The following is a 13,336-nucleotide window of genomic DNA, read 5'->3' on the forward strand; positions in this document are numbered from 1 at the left end:
CCGGCCCGGCCCGGCTGCCTCAGCCCCGGCCATGGCCCTGCCCGCACGGAGCGCGCGGGGCCCCGTCCGCCCGCGGCCCCTCCTCCCGCTCCTGTCAGCGCCGCGCCGGCCGCGGCCCCGCGCTCGCGGCGGGCTGGGGCTGGGGCTGGGGCTGGGCGGCTGCCGCCGAATCTCGCGCCCAGGCTCCCTCCCGGGCCGCCGTTTGAATCTGCGCAGGCGGACTGCGCGCCCATTGGCTGCCGCCGCCGCACGCGGCACGGGACGCCCGGGAAGGGAGGGAGGGGAGGGAGCGGGGGGGGGAACGGGGAGGGGCCGCGCGGCAGCCGCGGGCGGGCAGCGGGAGGAGGGGCTGTGGGGGGTGCTCACTCACCCCCCGTGTCTTTTATCACCCCTCCGGTACCGAAATTGGCGTCGAAATTAATAAAATAACGTAAAGTGAAATAAAAAAAAAAAAAAAGGAGGCGGCCCCGCGGCGCAAAACCGAGCCTCCTTCGAGCCGGAATCGAACCAGCGACCTAAGGATTCCCGCGGGCGGCGCCTCTACAGTCCTCCGCTCTACCAGCTGAGCTATCGAAGGGAGCTGCGTGCGGCCGCCATTCCGCGCCTCACAGCCCTCCCGCCTCACAACGCCCTCACCTACTGCGGGTCCTCCCCACCAAATAGTGTCCTTCGCTCACGTCCCGACCAAAAGCTGCCACACAAATTAAAATCAGGCTTTCGGGGTGTTGCAGGTTTACCACACGCACCATGCTGCCATGCCCAGCTTGTTGTGGGATCTCAGTGCTGAGCTCAAGGCACACACATCCTAAGCCAAAAGGCAATGAGAATCCAAAAGCAACTCTGTAAATACTAATTCATGGTGCGAGGGGTGCAGTCACACGAAAAGACACACACAACACACACATCCCACTTACAAAAATGCAATTACTGAGAGGACAAATACCTGGACCCCAAACTGCAAGGTTTAAAATACACAGAGGGCTGGTAGGCCCTGGGGGTGCTGTGTCTCACAGCCTTGCAGGTTAGGGTCCTTAATACCTATAAAATCCCGCGTGTCAAGCCCTGTCAGAAACATCTATTCCTAAAGTTGCATGTGGGACAAATCAGATTAAAAACATATATTCCCAAGCGCACGCAAAAAACAAGGAGGCCATGTCTGTTAGTAGGGGTTTTAGGGTGCTCCCCTCTGGTGCTGAGCGATTGACCAAGGTGGGGATGCAGGAGCAGCCCCATAGGCAGCCCTGTAACGCACTGCCATGCAGGAGCACGGTCTCCACACCACAAAGTCAACCTTCTTCCATTTTCACCACCTCCTAAGCACTGGTGCCCTGTGGTTACACGTGCGCTTGAGAAGCGAGAAACGAGAAATGTGGGTTTAAATCATGCCCAGCCATCCCACTTACTGGGTGGCTGCTCTAACCACTACCTGCTTATACATTAAAAAAGGGAAAAAAAGGAAGCACCCCAACCATCTCACCACATCCTCCTGCGGGTGCATTTACAAAAACATAAACTCTGTGCAGCTCTTAGGAAAAAAGGGTGTGAGCACCTGCCTTAAAGGCATGGGTTAGGAGTTCCTGAGCCAAAAAAAACATGGGAGCATCTTCGTGCAACTCTGTGAAAGACACTCCTGGAATCAGCTTTTAGAGGTACTTGTCCACTGCGTTTGCTCACCTTATGGCTATTTATCGTAGGGCCCAAACATCAGTATTCTTCGTTTATTCCTTTATTAATGTGCTTTTTACTTTAATGGTCAAAATAAATCATCAAAACAGTATGTGGCTTCATATTTCAAACACATTCTTTGTCTAACTTCAAAAGCTGGTTCACTTATGGAAAACTGTTAAACCCCTGAATAGAGGAAAAACCTTCTTGAAGCTGTAACAGCCCAGAAATCCAAGCTACATTCCGGCACAATCTGTGTATTTTCTAGATATTCCCCTACACAAAAGTCTTAAGCTGCAGGTTATTCGTATAAATGAAGCCTTAGATGTACGGAGCTTATACACACACACATATATATGTTTATATACGTACAGGTTATGTACAGCGTCTCTCCACCCAGTGGGGACGTGGCTCTGAAGCAGGGTTAGCGAGAAACCTTGGCTTGCAGCGCCCTCTGCACATGCACATAAGAACCTCAGACCTTGGTACCTCCCGTAATAGACCACAGCAGGAATAGTAAAAAACAGCCAACCAAAAAATTTACATACCCTACAAATCTACTAATCACACGTGTAAACTCGTACCATTGCATCTTTCACAGAAAAAAAAAAATATATATATATATAATATATATATATATTTTAATTTACAAGCAGTCTTTGCCTGCTGCATACCATACAAGTGTTCAGCACCAGCCTGTATTCATTGTGATTTGCTTTTAGTATCCAGAGATGACAACACAGCAGGTTTACCCACATCAAAGCTGTGACAAGAGTCTTTGAACTACAAAAGCCGTAATAATAAGAAAAAAAAAAAAAAGACAACAAAACACCCTGAGACAGGATTTGTGTCAGCAGCCTCATATATTATGAAATATCATCATTTAGCATTCATTTATATTTAATTCAGAGTCAAAGGAACCTGAATTAAAAATATTGCAGTTTAAATAAGTACCTTTTTCTATATTCCCAAAGTAATACATATGTTCTTAATTTGTAGGAAATGGATCCTAACGAAGGCATCAGCTGAGTCAAACTACTAAATTAGTAAGTACTGACAGTCCTGCTGTAGAATATATATACATATATATATTAAAAAAAAAAAAAGACGTGTTTTTATATATATATATATATATATATATATATATATATATATATATAAAACCCACGTGTTATGACATCCAGTAAACACTTGCCTTGGAGTACATCAGATCACATACCTCACATAATACATATTTTTAATCTTGTATGTATTACTGGCTTGTGTGACAAGGTTTAATATTATGGAACATCTTCTAGAGCATTTTTTTTGTTTGTTTTACCAACTGCTTATTTAGGAAACTCCCTAAGAAAGGACATATAGACTGGTAGTCTGTCTCTGTGGTAGGATACAGAGTGTATCCCCTACATGCCGCCCTTTTAATGCACTGTCCAGGCTGTCACTGCCCACAAGCCATCAGGAACAGCCTCAACAGACTCCTTGCATAACACTCACCAGCCTGCTATATCTGAGTCCCATTCTACAAGAACTGCTTTATACCTTCATTTGTGCTTCCAAAGACTCCCCCCTTGTCACAAAGGACAGCTCCATTCCAGCCTAGACCTGAAGAACACAGCACCTAGATCCAAAAACGCTGCTGCAGGTTCAGGTTTGCAGTATGAGGCAAATTATCACCATCACTCCAAGCTGATGGCACTTCAAGTGCCACCTTGCCACTCCCCCACTGCCTTAGTTAGTGGGGTCTCCTGACAAACTGAAACCAATTGGTATTTGGATTTGCAATTAAAAGGAAGTCTTGTCTTCTGATACTAAAATGACAGTAAGAAAGGACACCTGCACCTACTCTGATCCAGATGATTTGCTAAGGTGAAGTACTCAAAGACTGAACGGTGATCGTGTAATTTGCCCTGTTATTCATTCCCTCTTGCTGAGCTTTCTACTGAACTGCAGAAAAAAAAAAATATATATATATATATATAAATATATACACATACACACACACATATATGTATTAGGCATTCATTATGCATCTGATCAGCAGCAGATCAGTGACTGCTCCTGCTGGGAAACAGGTCCCTTTCTGTGCAATGCTGATGCTTCAGAAAAATTATACCCATCTGCAGTGGTAAAAATGTACCACATGATTAGGCCACGTTAAGTCTGTATGTGTTTTACTGGGCTCATTTGTTACTGCTCCCATTCTGTGACAGTTTCATCTATTCCCTCCAAAAGCCTTTAATGAATAAAAAAATCCCAGTCATGAATCCATTGCAAATGTTCACAGAGCTGAAATGATGGAAGGACTCTGAAGTAATGTGAATAAGTGCAATTATTTGCTGCTACCCTCCTTGAAATCTTACTGTAAATTCAGGCAGGCAGTTAAACATTTATCTGGACAGCTAAGCAATACAAGGAGCCTATTCCCCAGAGGGCACAGGGCTTAATATTACTGTCGGGAAGTTAAGAATAATCAGTCTATCCTGCGTGATTTGCCTGTAGGTTGTTTGGAAAGCTTGCAATGGAAGAACCTAGAGTCTTTGTCAAGATCGTCCTGTGCACAGACAACCAGCAAGGCACGCAGCTGACTTCCTGCTATGAGTGCTTCAATCTTTGAATCTAGCAAAATTCCTATAAGGTAAGCCCAGGAAATAGTTTTGTGGATTGTGAAAATGAAGTAGTTTATTTCCTCAGTAAAGCTTCCCAGCTCAAAAACAATCACTGCCAGCCTCATAGAACTAAGGTCATTAAAGTTAGCATGACAATTACTAACATCAAGACAAAGAGCAGCATAAATGAGCTTACAGCTCTTTAGCGGATTATTTTTAGTAGCTTTCAATGCCTCATCACCTTGAGTATCTATAATCTCCAAAGCTCAACACTGGCAAAAACACCAAATCAAAACCCCAGGCATCCATCAGGACTTCAGCCCAGCTACTAGACTAGGTCTTGAAGTGCTACTCACTCAGTGCCAAAGGCGTTCTTTGTGGTTGCACCAGCCCTGTAGGGGCTGAGTATTTTTCTCCACACCTTTGGAGAAATTTTAGATGAAGAGGAGGCAGATACTTACCAGGTACTCTTTTAAATTGAAATATTTCTCCATATGGACAACCCTGTACTACCTGCATCCGCTCTGTGTCTCGGTACCGACGATCCCAGTTTGTCACTGGCATTTGAGTCACCTCACAATCAGCTCAGTGAGGCTGCACTTCAGATCAGTTTCAACTTGCTGTGTGCCTCCAGTCACACACAGTCTTTTTTTTCTTTTTTTACGCTTCTCAGTATCAAAGTTTCTGAAGGGCAACGTTCTCTGCATGGCTGCTGAAAATGATCTGCTTTTGCTGAAATTTCTCTGAATGTTCCTTACAACGCTCTCCTGAAATGACAAGTCTTACAGGAACAAAACGCTTTACTCACAAGAGTGAGCAAGCTTTGAGTACGTTTGACTCAATCTATTTATACTGTCTTTCAGAGAGGAGAAAAAGTGCTAATGCCTCTGCCTGCCAATTTGCCTGTGTTCTGTTGATCATGACAGAAAAAAAGAATTGCACGTACCTTGTGAAACCCTGAATCACACTGGTACTTTATCACTTTACCATATTGGCAGGTTTACTTTATTTTTGCTAATGGAGGGAGGGTGGAAATATAAGAATTAAATATCTACTATATCACAAAAATATGTATTAAAAAAAAAAAGTGTATCTGGATGTGCTTAGAATTTGCACTAGCGCGTTAACCTCCGTGACAATTATAGATCGTTCCAGAGCACAGAAAATACCCTCTTGCACATTCCCAAGGCAAATTCTGTCAGCTTCTCAAGGAGGCTGTATGGTTGCTCTAACAATTCTCAAGTGGTCTTTGGATCAAGCCTTGAAATTAAAAATAAATAAATAATAAATAAATAAATAAAAAGAAATCACACACACAAAACAAACAAACCCCACCAGTTTCCAAGTACAGAAGATCAATAAAGCAGCTCCAGCAATACTGCCCTACCACAGAATAATTGTCGCTCTCAGAGATGACATTACATTTCAGATCTCATAAGCTGCTCTGTATCCTTGCTTCTGGCAATCCTCAGCTGTCACTGGCTTGAGAAGAAACTGAGAGGTCGTGCTGAGCTCGCACTTGCCTCTTGCACAGAGCATGAGGAAATTGCATATGCACTGCTCTGATGGATGCTGTCATTTGGAAACCAAGTCCCAAGCCTCAAGTCATCTGCTTATGCAAGCACAGCGGCAGCTACTCTGATAGTACTCCTTTGAAGAGACAAATTTCTGGTTGTCAACCATTTTACCAATGGTTTCATTGCTACAGATAATAATTTATGAGGCACTACGTAGGTAAATGTTACTTTTTAAGGGTTAAAGGTAGAACAACCTTGAATCAGTCAAATGGTGAAAACATTCCTAATTTTATACTCAGACATTACCTGGATTTTGTCATCCAACCTTCCAAATAAATAATGATACAGCTGCAAAATTAGATTACATCAATCTTGATTATCAAACATCACTAATTTCTCAAATGTCACTTGTTTATTTTGGAAATCAGGGACCCAACGACAGGATGAGAGGCAATGAGCAGAAACTGAAGCACGGGAGGTTCCGGCTGAATATGAGGGGGCACTTCTTTGCTGTGAGGGTGACAGAGCACTGAACAGGTTGCCCAGAGAGGCTGTGGAGTCTCCTTCTCTGGAGACATTCAGAACCCACCTGGATGCCATCCTGTGCAGCGTGCTCTGGGTGACCCTGCTTGGAAAGGGGGTTGGACTGGGTGATCTCCACAGGTCCCTTCTGACCTCAGCCATTCTGTGATTCTGTGAATAATTTTACTAATTAAGCCGAGCCAGTCAAAAATATATAGAGATAGATAAATAGATTTAATACTTTCACAAACATGCAAGCAACTTTGGAGATTGAAGAGATTCCCTTGGAAGTCGCCGATTAATCAGGTATTAGCAGCACACATTTTCCCATGCTGTTTTGGTATTATGCCCTAGGAAGACACCACTACAAATGCCAGAGGAGTCAGTTTAATCCTTTGACCAAGACGATGGTTTGCCAACACTACGAGCAAACAATTGGTGCTAACACAACAGCTTTGTAGAGGAGCTGGAGCTAAACTGAGCCAGCCAAACGTGAACAGCAGCCAGGCAGCAGTGACAACAGCGTTTCAGTAGCGGCCTGAGCTAGATACATGCACACAGCCTAAATCTGGTGGTATCCCGGTGATGAATGGAAAGCACTGGCTTGACTTGCTACTCCACCCCCCTCACAGAACATTGCTCTGGTCCCCTCTTTTCTCAACTAAGTACAAGACTCCTTTTTGCTCCTAACATTGATTGCAAGATAATAACTGGAGTCACAGAGACAAATCTGTTATCACAACTGGTGATGCCAGAGATGCCGGCCTCTGCTGCTTGCACAACCGCAGCCTGCCTTTTTTCCTGTACAATGGTGTTCCCACGTCCCGTACAGCTCCAGCAGCAGGAGAGGAGAGAACACAGCAAGTGACTGCAGCTGCAAAAGACTGTGCACTTCCACGCTAGCTCCACTTCTGCAGCACGTACTGACTGTCCAGGAAATGGCCTCAGGTATGCTGTATGAAACTTTTTTTTTTTTCTATTTTAGTAAGTTTGTGCAAAGATGTGAGCGTATGACGGTTTCAAATACAGTACCTCAGGTTTAGGGTTGGAAAGATCCAAATTGTTAAAACACAAAGAAAAAGATGGCCTTCAGAATAGACAATAGTTAATGGCGTGGGTGTTTTTTGTTTGTTTGTTTGTTTGTTTTTTGTTTGGTTGGTGGCTTGGGTGGTTTTTTGTTTCTTTGTTTTTGTTTTGTTTTCAAGCTGCTGGCTTATTAGAGACCTGTGATTGCTTGGAAAATTTGGAAATGGAATGAAGAAGGGAACAAGCTAGCTTGACTGACTTCAAATACAGCGAAGCACACAACAACAACAAAACAACACATTTGTAAATATGGCAGGGTAAAGAAGAGGTTAAGGTTAGAAAAAACGGAGGGAGCAAAGAAATACAAATTGGTATTTAGCATCCTCTGGTGTACCATGCCTTGAATTTTCTTATTTTGAAAGCAAAAGGAAGGTACTTTTGACTATAATTTCCCTTATCCCTCCTGCTGTCTGCAACAATAATTGTGATTTCCAGCATCCCTCTTGGGAAGTCTTATTTTAAGAAAGACACGGGGGAGGACGGGGGAGTAGTATCACTGTAAGCACAGTGCTCAGACACAGGACTCGGGCATGTACCGAGCACTATTTCAGCAGATTTGAGCATGCAAATAGTTAGGATAAGGAGTTATTTCATACACCATAATTTTAAGTTAGGCTTTTGCCTTTTCTGTGTCTTTTGGCTGTCTTCTTGCTGCCACAAATCCTATACCATCGTGTGGCAACAACAGGCTGGGCCTCAGCCCTTCTCTCCCATGGGGTAAAGGGTTTCTTTGGCAGCTTCAGCTCCTTGGAGAACAGAGGTGGACCCCAGGAAATCCCCAGACTTGGATTCAGCCACTGCAGCTTCAAAAGCTGATCACCCTGGAGGTGGAATGCCACCGAACACTGCCACCTTACAGGACCATGAGGTGATTTTATAACCACGGAGAGATCCCTGTGTAGATTCTTCCCTCCACAGAAATCCACCCCCAAGTCCTCTGCTCTTCCAGGAATCTCCTTTCACTCCTTTCTGTGCCATACATACGGATCTTGGAGGAAGTCCAACAAGGTTTTAATTCCTATCGGTCTAATTGGTGTGAAATTGCATCATTTCTCTACTGCCTCTCGCCGTCCCTCTGAAAGCAGCAGTATAAACAGAGGACAATAAGCATACAGAAATCTCTGTTATAAAAATGATTCAGTATCAAATGGCAGATGAAAAACAAACAAAAAGCTAGCACAAGATCAGAACTCGTTAGGATTCACAGAGACTGCACAAACATGGGAAAGGAGAGAGAGGTAACGACTGGTAAAAGGGTAAAGGCTCTCTCTACATTTTATGTAAGAATTTGACAATCCAGAGGAAGCTTCATTTTAAATAAATTCTTGTATACTGAGTTGACAAAATCACATATAAAATCAAATTTTCTTATTCTGAAAGAAGATGCTTGAAACCATGGGCCAAAGGTTTAGAAACGACTTCATGCCTTTCACAACTGGGTTTAAAAAAAAAAAAAAAAAAAAAAAAAAAAAAAAAAGTACCTACTAAACCTTCATCTAATTTCTGGCTGTTTCCTTGTACCTGCCATCTTTAAGTTTTTTTATTTATTGAATGCAAGTTTCCAGCCAGTACAGATCTACAGGATGGCTTTAGAAGTGAAATTAGATTAGCTACCAGCAAGGCAAGCCGCTAGAAATATTTCCAGCAGAAAACAAAATTAGGTAGCCATTTAAAAAAAAACAGAGGTGGATAAAGTCCAAAGACAATTTTGTGCTATGTCATAATCATCAAATCAATGCCTGTAATTAACAGAGCAGAGAATGAGTCTTCTCTGAAGCCTCTGCAAGGTACTGCAAAAGAGGTAATGCTCACACAGGAGTCTAATGCCTTTGATAGTTCTAGTAAAAATCACAATGCTGGGTGATTCTGAGAGTTAAGTAATCCAGATCAGAATAACCTACTTCAAAACAGCTGTGACAAAAGGGTTTCTGTAACATCAGCTTTGCCATCGAGTCTATTATGGACCCAAGCATTACTACTTTTCTTCATCTAGGATTAAAAAGTAAGCATTCGAAAGACCACAAATGAGCAGAGGCCAAGGTATACTCCAGCCTCAATAAAATAAACTCGGTATCAAACAAAGCAGCACTGTTTTTATTAACTTTTGCACTCAAAGTGTGTTTGAATCGACTCTTCCTTATACCCCGAGCACCTTCCATGACTCACTACACACGCTGACAGACATCCAAGATTCATTCTCATCCTGATCGTATGGAGGAATTGTTTTTGTGAGGGGTCTTGTTCTGGCAGGAAGATGCGGCTTGACAGCCATTTTAGAACAGGTCTGCTAGGTACATAGTAAAGGGAAAATGAAAACAAATGCAACAACTCCAATCTAAATTTAAGAACTTAAACAGTAAGGCTGTGTAATTAATAACAAGAAAAACGAAAACATTCTTAACTTGGTTGCTTCATACATACAGTATGGGTTTTGGCTCAGCTTATGGAGAGTGCATTAAACAAGATGAATAAATGTCTAGTTTAGCACTAAGCGTTTAAGCCACTGAAATACAAATCTTTTAGAGGATAATTATCAATTTTTTGTGATGTGACATGCAATCAGAATTACCTCAGTACATTCAAATCCATCATTTAAAAGAATGTTTTAATGCTGTCTCATTTTGAATCAAAGCCTTTCAATAAATATAGGAAGAAGAAGCACGAGCTTCACAAATGGATTTTATGACATCTTTGCAAGCTCAGAAGTTATGATTACAGCCATTTTTTTGAAACAAAATACCACATGTAGTCAGTGGAATAAGCACAGAGATAATTTAAGTAGTTGTCAATATGTTCAGGTTTAAGTACTGCCAAATTTTGAGAAGTCTCATTCTTCCAAATTGTACTATTCACATTTGTATATTACATGCATGCCTTAAAATTTGGGTTTGAAATACCTTTTGACCAATGTTTCAAACCACAGAATACAAGGTAAGTACCACATATGACTTGGTCAGCATTTTCTCACATCATTTTCTTGGTGACAACTTTGCAAAAAAAAAAAAAAGACTCAGATCTCAGATTTTGCTCTCAAATACATAAAAACCTGCTTTTAAAAGTCCCTCAAATTCAAAGGTCCTATGGGTTAATGAAATATTCAGAATAGGTATGAGAATGAAAAAGCTTTTCCACAGTTTTTCTTTCAAAAAGTCTATCTTAAACCAACATATCTAAAGCAAGATGGATGACATCAGCTAGCTTTCCTCATGTTTATACCACTTTTTTACCTTCTGTACGGGTATTCACGTGTGCAACTAGAATGTAATTTATATGAAGAATGCAAAAGTAATTACAACTCACTCCTGCTGTAGCCAAATCAGTGTTAATTAAATAGGCTCACGTGTGAAAGGCTAGATAAAAGTTGCATCTTATAAAGCCAAAGCAAATGTTTTAACTTATAGTTTTAATATAGCAATCAAAGAAAATTTCAAATACTGTACAGTGAAGTGTAGTATAGTACACTATATACTGTTATAATACACTATTGTTACATTACAGATAAAAAAATCAAATATAATTAGTACAGCAATCACAAATAAAACAAACCAAAGTGTGCTGGATAACAGCCAGTGCTGCGAAGATGGTATAATTTCTATGCTAGTTTCTTTTTAAGTCAACATGTAAAGCACTTACTGTTTAAAAAGATTTGTTTGCTAAATATATACACTATTAATTCTTATTTATACATTTTTTTTTTTAAATAGCATTCCCTCCTAAAAGTGCACTCTTTCATTTCTTGGCAATAATCCTCATTAAACGTAAAATAATCCTGGACATACCACTCAGCTCAACCTTTTATTGCTCAACCGCAGGCGTGAGGGCTCAGAGGGAATCCCGCATTCGAAAGATCTTAAGCAACTTTAAGCAGCTAAACTGATATTCACAAGCAAAACAAAGAAACCACTTACTGTCTTCTTGTTTTTTTTAAACAGAAGGATCAGCTTCATGTTATTATTTTACAAAGGCGTGTAAATGCTGCTATTTGAAAAATGGGAGCCAAGCAAACGTAGAGGTAACAGTGGCTTCTTAAATCATTCACTTCTCACTCATTGCATCTCAGCTCGAACGTAGCTCTCCCGGCTGTAAGCACACTAGGAATGTTATTACCTGACGTTTTCACAAGAAACTGAGAAAGCAGCACAAGCAACCCTGCTAACCTGGTCAGAGCAACAACAGATCCCACTCCTCCAAAGATTTTCAGTTGAGCATTCTGGTTGGGGAAGTGCGCCTGGGGTGCAGGGTTGTTAGCACACAGCCTCACAGCACCGTGCCCCCGTGAAGCTGCTAGTCCTGTGTCACAGACGACACCTTGTTCTTGTTTTGTACCGAGCAGACCAGCAAACTACACAGGATTCAGAAAGCCAACAACACACATTGCTGTCTTGTGTCTGTAACAGTGAACACGCCCCAAATGCATTTATATTACTTCATTTGAAAAATGTGCCTTTTCCCCTCACTGAAATTCAGCCATTTCCCAGACCAACAGCAGTATCGAGAAGTCAACCTTACTAACCAGCCAAACATCTTTGTAGTAAAAACCTTGCATTTGCCTGCAAAATGGATCTGTGCTCCCGAGGCTTCCCATATGCTCGTTGAGAGTCTAGCTCTTTTTTTCTTTTTGTACCGGGCCTGTGTTCTTCAGTAGTCACCTCTCCCTTAGGTTACACCTCCAAAGCCATAGTCAAGTGTATGATTTTCAAGTAATTTGAGTCATCTTTGTCATGAGACACTGTGTTAAAAGGTGGCTGGCCCCTAGACAAGAAAGCAACTCAGCAGCCCGGCCTAACTGCAGAGGCAATTCAGTGGCAAGAAGTCAGGCTGGTTGTTTTCCCTTGTTTGTAACAAAGGAGCACTTTCTGCACCATCTGAGATGTCCTGTTCACGGGGTTTACACCCACAACGAGCCTTCCCTGCCCTTGCACCCCATGGCCACCTTCCTGCCTGAGGGGGCGACCTGACAGGCAGCCGGGGGCTCACGCCAGGCACGCTGACTGACCTCAGCTCACAACTGCAGCCCCTGGTAGCAATCAAACGAAACATCTGCTCAAGCTTCCACGTCGGTGTTCTTTATTTCACTTCTCCTGCACAGTTACACGCCGTGCCAGCAGGTAGGCGCAGCTTAGCCTTCCTTGAGGGTACCAAAAGCCATCTTTCTCAGAAATGCTGGTATTTAAATGCATGAGAAAGCCCCGTGAAAGAAGAACACTGCACCAGAACCACGCACCATCCTGCGTCAGACCAGAGGAGCTCACGTAAGATCTTGTGATTTTGACCCTGTTTGAGACCATTTGGTTTTGGGAACTGGAGAGTTCTGATCTGCATGGCATGAGTGGATCCCAGAGAAGACACTAAGGGTGAGTGAAAGCGAGCTATCATCCGTGCCTACTTCTATTTAGTTAAGAGAGGAAAATGTCAAATTGCTGCTGAAATATAGGAAGTGTGTCAAAATCAAACCAAGCCTTCCTCTTTACACAGTCAAAGGCACACAAACTTCCGCACTCTCACCACAAAGGCATCAAAGCAAGCGTCTTTCCTTGGAGTAAGGATGATGCGCAATAAATACTTCAATTTATTTCAAAATTAAAATTCTCTCATATACACTTTTTTTTTTTCCAGCCAAAGAAGACTTTTCTAAAGGAAATGTTTAAAACATCTAGGTGGTAGCTATCTCATCTAGAATGCAAGAGATCCGGGTGATGCCTCCCCCTGAGCCTCTCCCCACCTGAGCTCCTCCTTCCCAGGAACATGCCCCTGCTCTACGTCCCTAAACCTCACGCCGTGACAAAGCACAACCCTCAACATTTTATATATAGAAGCGGCCTTCAGACAGCCAGACTGATTCATGGGAGACTGAATGTTTTCAGAAGTCGGGGCAGGCTTCCAGCTGCTGCATGTGCATCCTGTTTCTCACTGAATAAGCCCTGCCAGTTAATCAATGCA

The 13,336-nt window shown here is 42.5% G+C and overlaps 1 non-coding gene across 1 annotated transcript; it reads right to left on the reverse strand.

Moving 5' to 3' along the window:
• Positions 1–487: 487 nt before the first annotated feature.
• Positions 488–577, reverse strand: TRNAY-GUA. Its single transcript is given in 2 exon segments — positions 488–523; positions 541–577. It is a non-coding gene; the product is annotated as a tRNA-Tyr (tRNA).
• Between the last annotated feature and the right edge of the window lie 12,759 nt (positions 578–13,336).

Source organism: Aythya fuligula, chromosome 2 (genome assembly GCF_009819795.1).
Source record: "Aythya fuligula isolate bAytFul2 chromosome 2, bAytFul2.pri, whole genome shotgun sequence".
NCBI lineage: Eukaryota > Metazoa > Chordata > Aves > Anseriformes > Anatidae > Aythya > Aythya fuligula.